The sequence below is a fragment of the Halichoerus grypus genome, chromosome 8 (genome assembly GCF_964656455.1).
Source record: "Halichoerus grypus chromosome 8, mHalGry1.hap1.1, whole genome shotgun sequence".
NCBI classification, from domain to species: domain Eukaryota; kingdom Metazoa; phylum Chordata; class Mammalia; order Carnivora; family Phocidae; genus Halichoerus; species Halichoerus grypus.
In genome coordinates this window covers 76,233,078-76,244,329 of record NC_135719.1, presented here as the reverse complement: position 1 = coordinate 76,244,329, position 11,252 = coordinate 76,233,078, and the positions used below count along the sequence as shown (strand labels likewise).

The 11,252-nt window shown below is 41.9% G+C and overlaps 1 pseudogene; it reads right to left on the bottom strand.

Annotated features, from left to right (window-relative positions):
- Positions 1-2,943: 2,943 nt before the first annotated feature.
- LOC118546428 (non-POU domain-containing octamer-binding protein pseudogene) lies at positions 2,944-4,620 on the bottom strand (annotated as a pseudogene).
- Between the last annotated feature and the right edge of the window lie 6,632 nt (positions 4,621-11,252).

Genomic DNA, 11,252 nt, shown 5'->3' with positions numbered 1-11,252 from the left:
AGCGGTTGCCCAGTTTGGGCACGACCCTGAGATCAAGACCTGAGCCAAAACCAAGAGTCAGATGCTTAACCGACTGAGCCACCCAGGCGCCCCTCCATCTCCTATTCTTAACCTCTGAAGGTTGGGTTCTAAGAAATAGACTGTTTTGCACAGAGGGATAAAGTGTGTGGTTTGGGTCCCTCTGGTAGGTAAGAAGGAAGGAATTGAATTCTGCCTCTGCTCTTGGGGCCCGGCCACAAGCCCTGGCAGCCCACGGGAAGGGCCACTGTTGTCTCACTGATCTGAGGGCTGCCTGTGTCTCATCGCCACAGCCCACGGCAGCGCCTCTTTACAACGTGTCTTCCTGAAGAGGGTGCTTTTCCTCATTCACAAGGTAGAATTCCTGCTAGGTGCTAGGGGTAGAATGGTGCTCCCCTTTTCCTCATGGCTTCTTTCACTTAACACAGATCCAAACATGTGTAATGAAAACAGGCTGAATTTATATTTTTTACTAAAAGTTAAATTATGATCCTCTCATAAAGGCATAAAAGCCTCTTTTACAGGAAAAAAAAAAGAATTCCTTTTATATGATCATGTATAATATATGGGGACTAAAAGAAAGTCAGCCTTCCCACCCGGCCAAGAAGGGCAGAATTCTCTTGTTTAGTGGGACTAAACCTTCCATGCTTAGTTCCATAAGATGCTTATTGATGTTCTCAATCCTTGCACAGGGGCGGACATCTTGTAGAATCTGCTTGCAAACCCCAGGTACACCCCCACTATCTGACTGGAGGGCGGAGGGCTCAATTGCAGCTGCTGGTTGAGCTCATTGCTGAGCCAGCATGTTCCATGGGGAAGCAATTAGACAGATCAGAACCAGAAGCTGCCCCAGAGAGCATATGAATTAAACACTGGAGACCCGAAGTACAGAAGCTACTTCCACTTAGCATCAACTATACTTTTTCATCTTTAATTTGGGTTGAAGAGTTCTGAGATGTTGTCAGCATCCCTAAAGGGCCTTTCAGTTTTCAGACACTCTTTTTTCTCAAAAGTTACTGGTTGTCTACTGCAAATATGTATGTGTTTTTAAAAATATTTTATTTATTTATAAGAGAGAGAGAAAGAGAGCATGAGCAGGGGGGAGGGACAGAAGGAGAAGGAGAAGCAGACTCCCGCTTGAGCAGGGAGCCCAATGTGGGGCTCGATGCCAGGACCCTGGGATCATGACCTGAGCCGAAGGCAGAAGCTTAACCGACTGAGCCACCCAGGCACACCTCATTCACTAAACTTTCAACAACTACTTGTAGAATACGTATTCTGTGCCAGGCACCATGCTAAACACCAGGAATAAAGATATTAAAAAAATCACTTTTGCTGCTCTTATGGAATATTTAGTCTACCAGGATGGACAAACAAGTAAATATGTCAAATTATAATATAGTATAATAAGTACTAAGCTACTTATGAAAACAAAGTACCATGAAAACACATGGGACATGCCCCTAATGTGGACCAGGAGGGAGGAGCCAGGGAAGGACTCACAGAGGAAGTGATGGATGAAACATCTAGAATAATGTTTGAGCAAATATCTGGGTATTGTGGCCAAGCCACGTTGACACATAAAATTAACCACCACAGTTGGTAAACTCAAGAAGAGACACTTCCGTTGATGGTGGAGGCAAAAGCGTGATTGTAATATATTAAAAGGCTAACAGGAAGTAAGGAAGTATGTCATTGAGATTTATGGTTCCCAAACCTGGCTGAATTTGAAAACACCTGGGAAGTTTTTTAAAATCCCAATGCTTCAGGCAGCACCCAATATCAACTAAATCAGAATCTTTGTTGGTAGGTCCCAGGCATTAGTGTTTTCTAAAATTCCTCCATTGATTCCACTGTGCCAGGTTTGAGAACCCTTAATATAGATTGAATACCTCTCAAACTTTAAAGTACATGTAAATTTCCTAGTAACCCTGGGTTGGGGCCCATGATTCTGCATTTCTAACAACTGGAGCCCCCAGGGATGCCAATATAGTCTGCCAATCCACAGATTACGCTTGGAGTAGTGGTATAGATAATTGGTATCTATACCCTTGGAGAGTTTGACTATGAAAAATACAGTGAAATAGGACAGATGGCAAGAAGAAGATACGAAATCAAGGAAGGATGATTATTATCATTTTAAAGCACAATATAAAAGCATGTTTGTACAGTCCTGGGAATGGTCCAGGAAAAAGAGAAGTTAACAAAGGAAGAGAGATGGGGACAACTAAAAAAGCAAAGTTCTTGAGGAAGCTAGAGGAGTAGGGTCCCGAGTTCAGGTAGAGTGAGTAGAGTCTTTTTTTTTTTTTTTTAAAGGCTTAAAACGTATTTTAATAAGTTGATGCTGTATTACTGCTCCATTTCTCAGAAAAACTCCAAAGATATCAGGGACAAATCAAACATGGTACACCAATAAAAAAAAATGCACCACATAACTACCTAAGATAGGCAAGGCTAAGAGCTGCTGTCTGACCTTCAGCATACAGCAACCCTGTTCCCAAGACTGTACTAGGCCTGTCAAGAAAAGCTGTGAACAGCAACATGATAGACACAAAAGGGCCATTCCTGGGTTGTCCTAACCCAAGAAAAAAGATGGAGGCAACTTGACACATGGGGTTTTTTTAAAGATACACTAAAATGAAAATCTCTAAGAGAAAATGTTTTCCTTAGGACATGAAGGGCTAATATACGGGATATAACAGAACCGTATGTATGTTGTCTGTGACCTCTGTGGACATTTGCCTGAATTCCCAGCTGCGAGTGAATGGAACAATGGGGCTAAGGTCATTGGGGGATGCTTGTTTTTGTGGTGTATGTGGCAATGTCTCTGAGAAACCAAATAGAACAGGATGGACAAAGAATGAAATGATCAAGATTAATGGGGGCTCTAACTGGATCCATTTTGCCATGGTCCCCCCTCCACCACAGACCTTCAACAATCATGTGAGACTTCAGGAATGCACCACACGAAATCAATTAGTTAAACGATATACCACACAGAACTGATTTGTTAAATATCGCCCCTCCCTTGCCCTCAGCCTCCAGCAAACTCCCTCAGAGTAGTACAGTCAAGGAAGACCTAACTATTGGGAGGAATCCCTAACACTTTTCCAGGGCAGAGTTCTGGCTAGTCCAAAAAGGGTCCTTCTTTTAAGGGTTTTTGGGAAACTAGACATTGAAATTTTTATTAGTATCGGCGACGTTTGTTTAGAGCAAATTCAGCTCCAGGAGCTGCATGGTTGAATGCAGGAGGGGTTCCACCAATTGCCCCAATTCCTTCCATTGTAGCAGCTTGGCCAAAGCATTCAGTTGTTGGTGGGGTCAATCCCAAGGTTCCATCTGGCATCATAGCGGCAGTTCCTGGAGGAGCTGGGGTACCACCTGGTACTGGAGCAGGGGACATGGCGCCTCTGTTGTTGATGCCCATAGCACCTCCCATAGCCATCTGGCCCATCCGTATCTCCTGTTCTCTCGCATCAGGGCATGTTCCCTTGAATCCTTCCTGCTGTTGCCGCATCATTTCTTCCTGTTGCCACGCATCTCTTCCTCACGGCGCCTGCGTTCCTCCTCCTGCCTGAGCTCCAGTTGCTTTCGTTTTTGCACTTCTTGGTTGTGCAGCTCTTCCATCCTCCGAAGTTCTTCTTGACGTCTCATCAAATCCTGTCTCATTAGCATGACCTGCTGCTCATGGCGAGCAGCCTCCATCTCCATCTCCGGCTTCTCACGAGCTTCCTTGATGTTGCAGTCCACTTGGTCCTGCTGCTGCTTCTCCATCTCAATGAATGCCTTCCAGCGCATGGCATACTCATACTCAAAGGAGCCAGGCTGTGCAAATCTGGGTGGCTGCTCTTGCTCCTCGTGAAATTGCTGGTTCTTTATAACCAGCTTCTCTGGAAGTCCCTCTTCATCCAGCTGGTCCATGGGCTCCACCATCACAGGCCGAGGAAATGTGGTTAGCAGGAAGGAGTCTTCACTGCACCTGTCCAGAACTTTCCGAGCAGCTGGCTCTGCTGAGAATTCAGCAGTGCCTTTTTCTGAGGGCCTTCCTCGATCATCCATGATGACTACAGCCCTTTCCACCTGGCCAAACACCGAAAAGGCTTCCTCCAGCAGTTCATTGGAAACATACTGAGGAAGGTTTTGGACTGTAAGGGATGCACTATGGCAGACAAAGCGCACATGCAGCTGCTTTCCATGGAGTGGCATGTTGTCCAGTTCTACTTTGGCAATCTCCGCTAGGGTTCGTGTTTCCAAGCTGATAAAGCCAAAGCCCTTATCCTTATGAATGAAGACTTCTCCTGCCTTCCTGTATTTCTCAAATAGTTTCCTCATCTCCTCCTCAGTGATCTCAGGAGGAAGATTGCCCACAAAGAGCCGGCTACGTTGGGTGAAGTCTTCTCTCCTGGTTTCCTAAAATTCTTCAGGTCAATAGTCAAGACTTCATTTTGGCTGCTGGCTTGTTGACCATTTGCAGGTATTGGTGGCCATGGCGGCTGCTGCTGCTGCTGCTGCTGCTGCTGGTGCTGATGCTGATGATGCTTCCTTGGAGTATGGTTTTGCTTCTCCAAGTTAAAGGTTTTATTGCTCTGCATTTTTGTACCCCTCTACCAACTGTTCTCTCCTCAGAGTAACAGTGACGCTACCTGAGTGAGTAGAGTCTTAATGGATAGGGAACCAGCTGGGGAGAAGGAAGGAGGAGGAAACATGCACACAGGCCTAGAGGAAGAGGCCTGGGGGACTTATCTCCTGCCAGAGAATTATAAGTGATTCTGTATGATAAGAGCACGGGAAGCATTTGGAGGACTGATCAATAAACCTCAACCTCAACCTCACGTGGTATATAAAAGTTAATTCAAAATGGATCACAGTCTTAAAGGTAAAATGTAAAAATACAAACATTTTTAGGATAAAACATAGGAGAAAATCTTCAGGATCTAGGGCTAGGCAGAGAGTTATTAGGCATGACACCAAAAGCGCAATCCATGAAAGGGAAATTTGATAAATTGGACCTCATCAAAATGAAAAACTTTTGCTCTCGGGAAGTCCATGTGCAGAGGACGAAGAGACAAGCTACAGACTGGGAGACAATATTTGTACTCCATATACCCAGCAAAGGAGTAGTATCTAGACTATATAAAGAACTCTCAAAATTCAACAGTGAAAAAAAAAAGTTAAACAATGCAATTAGAAAACGGGCAAAAGAGGGCGCCTGGGTGGCTCAGTTGGTTAAGCGACTGCCTTCGGCTCAGGTCATGATCCTGGAGTCCCGGGATTGAGTCCCGCATCGGGCTCCCTGCTCAGCAGGGAGTCTGCTTCTCCCTCTGACCCTCCCCCCTCTCATGTGCTCTCTGTCTCTCATTCTTTCTCTCTCAAATAAATAAATAAAATCTTAAAAAAAAAAAAGAAAATGGGCAAAAGATATGAATAAACATTTCATTGAAGTTGATATACAGATGGCAAATAAACACATGAAAAGATGTTCAACATTATTAGCTGTCGTGGAAATGCAAATCAAAACCACAATGAGCTATCAGCACACACTTATCAAAATGGCTGAGATTAATAAAATATATAGTGATAACACCAAATACTGGTAAGGATGCAGAGGAAATACATCACTCATACATTGCAGATGGGAATGTACAATGGTGCAACCACTCTGGAAAACAAGTGGAAATTTTTTTTAAAAAACTAAACCTATAATTGTCATATGACCCAGCAATTGTACTCTGAGGTCTTTATCCCAGAAAAATGGAAACTTATGTTCACATAAAAACTTTATGAATGAATGTTCAGAGCAGCTTTATTTGTAATAGCCAAAAACTAGAATCAGCTCAAATATCCTTCAACAGGTGAATGTTTAAACAAATTGTGGTATACACACACTATGCAATATTACAAAGCAATAAAAAGAAATTAACTATTGATACACACAACAACTGGACAAATCTTCAGAGAATTATACTGAATAATAGAAAGCAAATCCCAAAAGGGTATATAGTGTATGATTCCATTTACAGGACATTTTTGAAATGACAAAACTTTAGAAATAGAGAACAGATTAATGATTGCCAGGGATTAGAGATGGGGTGCGATTGCTTGAAGGAGTTGGGTGTGTTATAAAAGGGCAACTTGAGGGATCATTGTGGTGTTAGAACTGTTTAATATCATGATAGGTGGTGGATACAGGAATCTACATAAAGGATAAAATTGTATAGAATTTAATACACACGTACCTGAATGCGTACAAGTAGAACAGGAAATCTGAATAAGGTGGATGGATTATATCAAGATTTCTGCCCTGGTTGTGATACTGTATTATAGTTTTGCAAAATGTTATCATTGGGGAAAAATGAGCAAAGTGCACAAGAGATCTGTCTGCATTATTTCTACAACCGCATGTGTGTCTACAACTATCTTAATAAAAATTGCTTTAGAAAAAAGACAAGCCATAGATTGGGAGAGAATATTTGCAAATCATATATCTGGTAAAGGACTTATATCCAGAATATATAAAGAGTTATCAAAACTCAATATTAAGAAAACAAACAACCCAATTACAAATGGGCAAAACATTTAAAAAATTTTTTTAAATTTATTTATTTGACAGAGAGAGAGACAGACAGAGAGAGAGCACAAGCAGGAGGAGCAGCAGAGGGAGAGGGAGAAGCAGGCTCCCCCTGAGCAAGGAGCCCAATACGGGGCTCGATCCCAGGACTCTGGGATCATGACCTGAGCCGAAGGCAGATGCTTAACTGACTGAGGTACCAAGGTGCCCCGGGGAAAACATTTTAACAAACACTTCACCCAGACATATATAGATGGCAAAAAATAGCATGCAAATATGCTCAACATCATTAGTCATCAGGGAAATGCAAATTAAAATCCAATGAGATACTACTACACACCTATTAGAATAGCCCAGATTAGAAAGACTAATCATACCAAGTGTTGATGAGGATACAGAAGAAATGGGACACTCATACAGTGCTGGTGGAAGTATAAAATGGTATATCCACTTTGGAAAATATTTTGACCTTTTTTTTTAAGTTGAACATATTTTTAGAATATGACTCAATCATTCTATTCCTAGGTATTTATCCAAGAGAAATTAAAGCAGATCTTTATAAAATACTTGAACATGAATGTTCATAGCAGCTTTATTTGTAATAGCCCCCAAATGAAAACTACCTGCTTTGGTCTGAATGTTTGTGACCCCCACACCCCTAATTCATATGTTGAAATTCTAACCACCAAAGATGATGGTATTAGGAGGTGGGGCTTTTGGGAAGTGCTTAGCCTATGAGAGCAAAGCCTTCATGAATGGGATAAGTGTTCTTATAAAAGAGACGCAGCAGAGATCTCTTGTCCCTTCCACCATCTGAGGACACAGCAAGAAGGTACTGGCTATGAACCACAAAGTGGGACCTCACCAGGATGCAACCATGCTGGAACTTTCCAGCTTCCAGAACTGTGAGAAATAAATTCTGTATTTAGAAGTTGCCCAATCTGCAGTATTTTGTTAAAGCATCTTGAACAAACTAAGATACAACCCAAATATTCATCAGATGAATGGATAAATAAATTGTGGTACATTCATAAAATGAAATACTAAGCAATAAAAAGGAATTAACTATTGATACATTATAAATTTCAAAAAAAATTGTGCCAAATGAGAGAAACCAGTCAAAAAAAAGAAAGTACATACTGTATGATTTGATTCATATAGAACTCTAGGAAATTCAAGCTAATCTAAAGTGTTAGAAAGCAGATCAGTGGTTTCAGGGAAAGGGGAGAAGGTGATGGTTTGAGAGGAAGAGTGGAGAAATTACAAAGGGGCACAAGGAAACCTTTCAGGTCATCGATACGCTTGTTATCTTGATTGTGGTATTGGTTTCACAGTTATATACCTATATTAAAACTTACTACATTGTACAATTTAAATACGTGCAGTTTATTGTATGTCAGTTATACTTCATTGTTTTTAAAAAGGAATTTTAAAAAGAAAGGGATGTTGATCTTATAAAAATGTAGTTGATTGCTTTGTAATAATCCAATAAAATAGATTTTTATTTAAAAAATCTTATCCATTTAGGTGTAGGAGAAACAAATATTAAAGATCGGGCATGTGTAATGATAGTAGCTGGGCAGAATTTATAAAAATCCAGAAGGAAGACATACTTAGAGAGCTTTGAAAGTGTTTTAAAATTATTTTTCCACTTGAGGAAAAAAATGATCGTAAATGAGAGAAAATGCATTATAGATGTGATTTATTTAGGAGAGGTAATAATAGAACTATAGTCAGCAGACCCACCCTCAAAGTAAAAGGCATTGACTCTACATCGAATGATTGGTCAATGAATATATATATCATATGACCTAAAATAAAATGTTTAAGGTAAGCATCATTTTGATTCCCCAATTTAAGAAAGTTTTCAGTCTTGCTAGAAGTTTTGATAGTGTCAAATAAGAGGCATTTAAATGATGACGGTAAAGATTTTTGTAATAAGCCCCACATTTCCAGCTAAGCCATTATACATCTTACCTTAAGTGAAAAGGCTGAGCAAGTTCCGTCAGGTTCGTCATGCTGTCTTCTCTCCTTTGGATGAAGCTCCCAACCTCTAGAACTTTCAAGTTTCTTGCACTCTCAACCTTCAGGAGTTTGAGCTGAGGCTGTAGAAAGACAGGCTCAGAGGCCCAGAACTCTGCAAAGACATGAAAACCATTTTCCATTGCTATAAATAAAAACCTGAAACCTGTCACACTTGGTTAATATCACCCACATTAGGAGACACGGACAGAAAAAAAAGAGGCAAAAACAAAACATCTGTTGCTTTATTTAGAAACCAAGTCTCTGGTTTTCAGGCATGTGGAGATTTTGAATGCCTTACCCCATAAGACTGAGCTAGGGAGCACCACGTTCTCTCCCAGTTAGTGTGTACAACACGTGGTGCCAGCTAGGGCCGAAGGAATCACAGCGAGAGCTTCTTTCTCTGCCTCTGTTGACACCAACCATCCAGGGCAGGAAAAAGCTGCATCTCAGACTCAAGCCCTTCATTCAAAGACTCACCAGAGGGAAAGCACGGTCCATCCAATGCCTATGGATTATCATCAGCCCATTTCTCAACTCAGCCATTCCTGGAGACTGAGGAGCAGCAGGAAGATGATCAGCACACCTCTGAGAGTCAAGGTTGCCACCAAGCCAGCTGCCCAATGAGGGTGATACTGTTAGAATAGGGAGTTAGTTAGGTTCTAATGGGATAGCTGGTGGCCAGCAACAAAGTCATGGCCACCTATCGGCAAAGTCAGAGGTCTGTCCTGGCAGCACTCCACAAGAAGCCAGATCAAACCGTTACAGGATTACACGGTTCTTGTTTCACAGAGCTGAAGAATGAATCTTGTGGACACAGAAGGGTGAAGTGAAGTGAGAGTTTATTAAGTGAAGGTGAGAGCAGAAAGGAAAGAAGAAGCTCTCTGGAAGGAGAGGGGTCCCGAATGGGTTGTCCCTGAGGGCTTCTAGTGGCAGTCTTTTATTGAGAACTGACTGGGAAACTTGTGGCCTTGAGTTTCTTGTGCCATCTTGGTTTGAGCATGGACTATTGATAACCTCCTTAATGACTTAATTCTTTGAGGTTTGGCCATTTTCCACGATACACTGTAGCCGCAAAGAAGAATACTCCCAACCATCCAAGGCCAGGTGGTCTGCGTCCTTATCTCTTGTTCGCTCTGTCTTAGAGTTTCTGCCTGCCAGGAATAGTTTCAGAGCCCAGCCAGGGGCCCCCTACCTCTCCCTGTCTATACCTTAACACTTTCCTTATTCAAAACCATACAGGCCCAAGATGGTGGGTGCCAGGACAGAAAACCCCTGACTACATTAGGAAGAAAAAGTGGGAAACTCTGTTTCCCACCCCCAAGTAATGAATATTCTGCCCCTTAGTTAACAACTGTCAATAAAAGGTAGAAACGCAAACTCCATGACACACAGCTCTCTCTCTCTCTCTCTCTAGCTTGACCGCTTTCATATCTCTCGAGTATACTTTTTGCTTTAATAAACTTTCCCACTTGTGTCACTCATCTGCTCTGTTGTGTGCCTGTCCTTGAATTCTTTCTCGAGACAAGACGGAGGAACCTTCAGCGACACTTTTGGGACAGGCTGGGTCAAGGATCCGGGGCCTGGGATCTCTCCAGTTCACCTGGCAACAAACCCACCCCATCAATCAAAATTTGGGGCACTTCCCTCAAAGTATATTTGTATTTTCATTATAAGTCATATACATGTTATCCTGCATTAATATATTCCACTCATTTTACATCAAACACATCAAGGGGATGAGTTAAAGATGAAAGAAATATTTTTAATACTGAAGATAGCCATGACGACTTTATATCACCATTAGCAAATACCCAAAGGTATGTTACACACTTAGGACAAGGTTCATTATTAAAAATAATGAATGCAAAGCTCACAAATTCATTTAAATTGAGGATTTGGGGGGGCAAGTGCTTCAGCTTTGATGATATCTCCATTGTATTTTACTTTTAAGTGAGGCTGATGAAGAAATCTATTAAAGGACAAAAATTCAACTGAGTACATTTGAAGATCTAATTGGCTTGGTTAAGTGATTCATGAATGGGGCAGCATCTCACCTAGCAAGCAGAAGGGAACTCGGGAGAGCTGTACAGAATGGAGGCTTTTATAGTTAGAGTGGTGGGGCGAGGAAGTTATTAGCAAAAGGAAGAAAGGATTGTTCCAGGCAAGGTCACTTTCCCTCAGGAGGAAGAGCAGAGGGCCTTATCATGCCTATTACTTCATCTTCCCTTGGGGGATAGAAAGGGCCCACGTGACACATTACCTCACTGGTGCTGACTGGAAAATTCCTGCAGCTAAGACAACATTTCTGAGGAAAGTTGAAACTGCAGTTAGGTTAGGTATTAAGACCTGTTTCGGAGACTTGATGTGTCACCTAATTATTGACTTTCTGTGGTTCCTTTGTGCTTACACTACTGGCAATTTCCTCACAGAAACTTCTCGGCAGCTATTCCTCCCCATCTGAGGGAGGGTGTTCTGGAACCCCTTGCACACCAATCCAGTCTCTCTCTCTCTCTCCCTCCCGTTTGGCTTTTTCTTCAACTCTTGTCTCCTTCTCACCCACCTCTTTCTTCTATGAATCACTTAGCTTCTCTGCTATGTCCTCGTCTCTTTCTCCAGCTTTGACTAGAGGCTCCCATCTCTA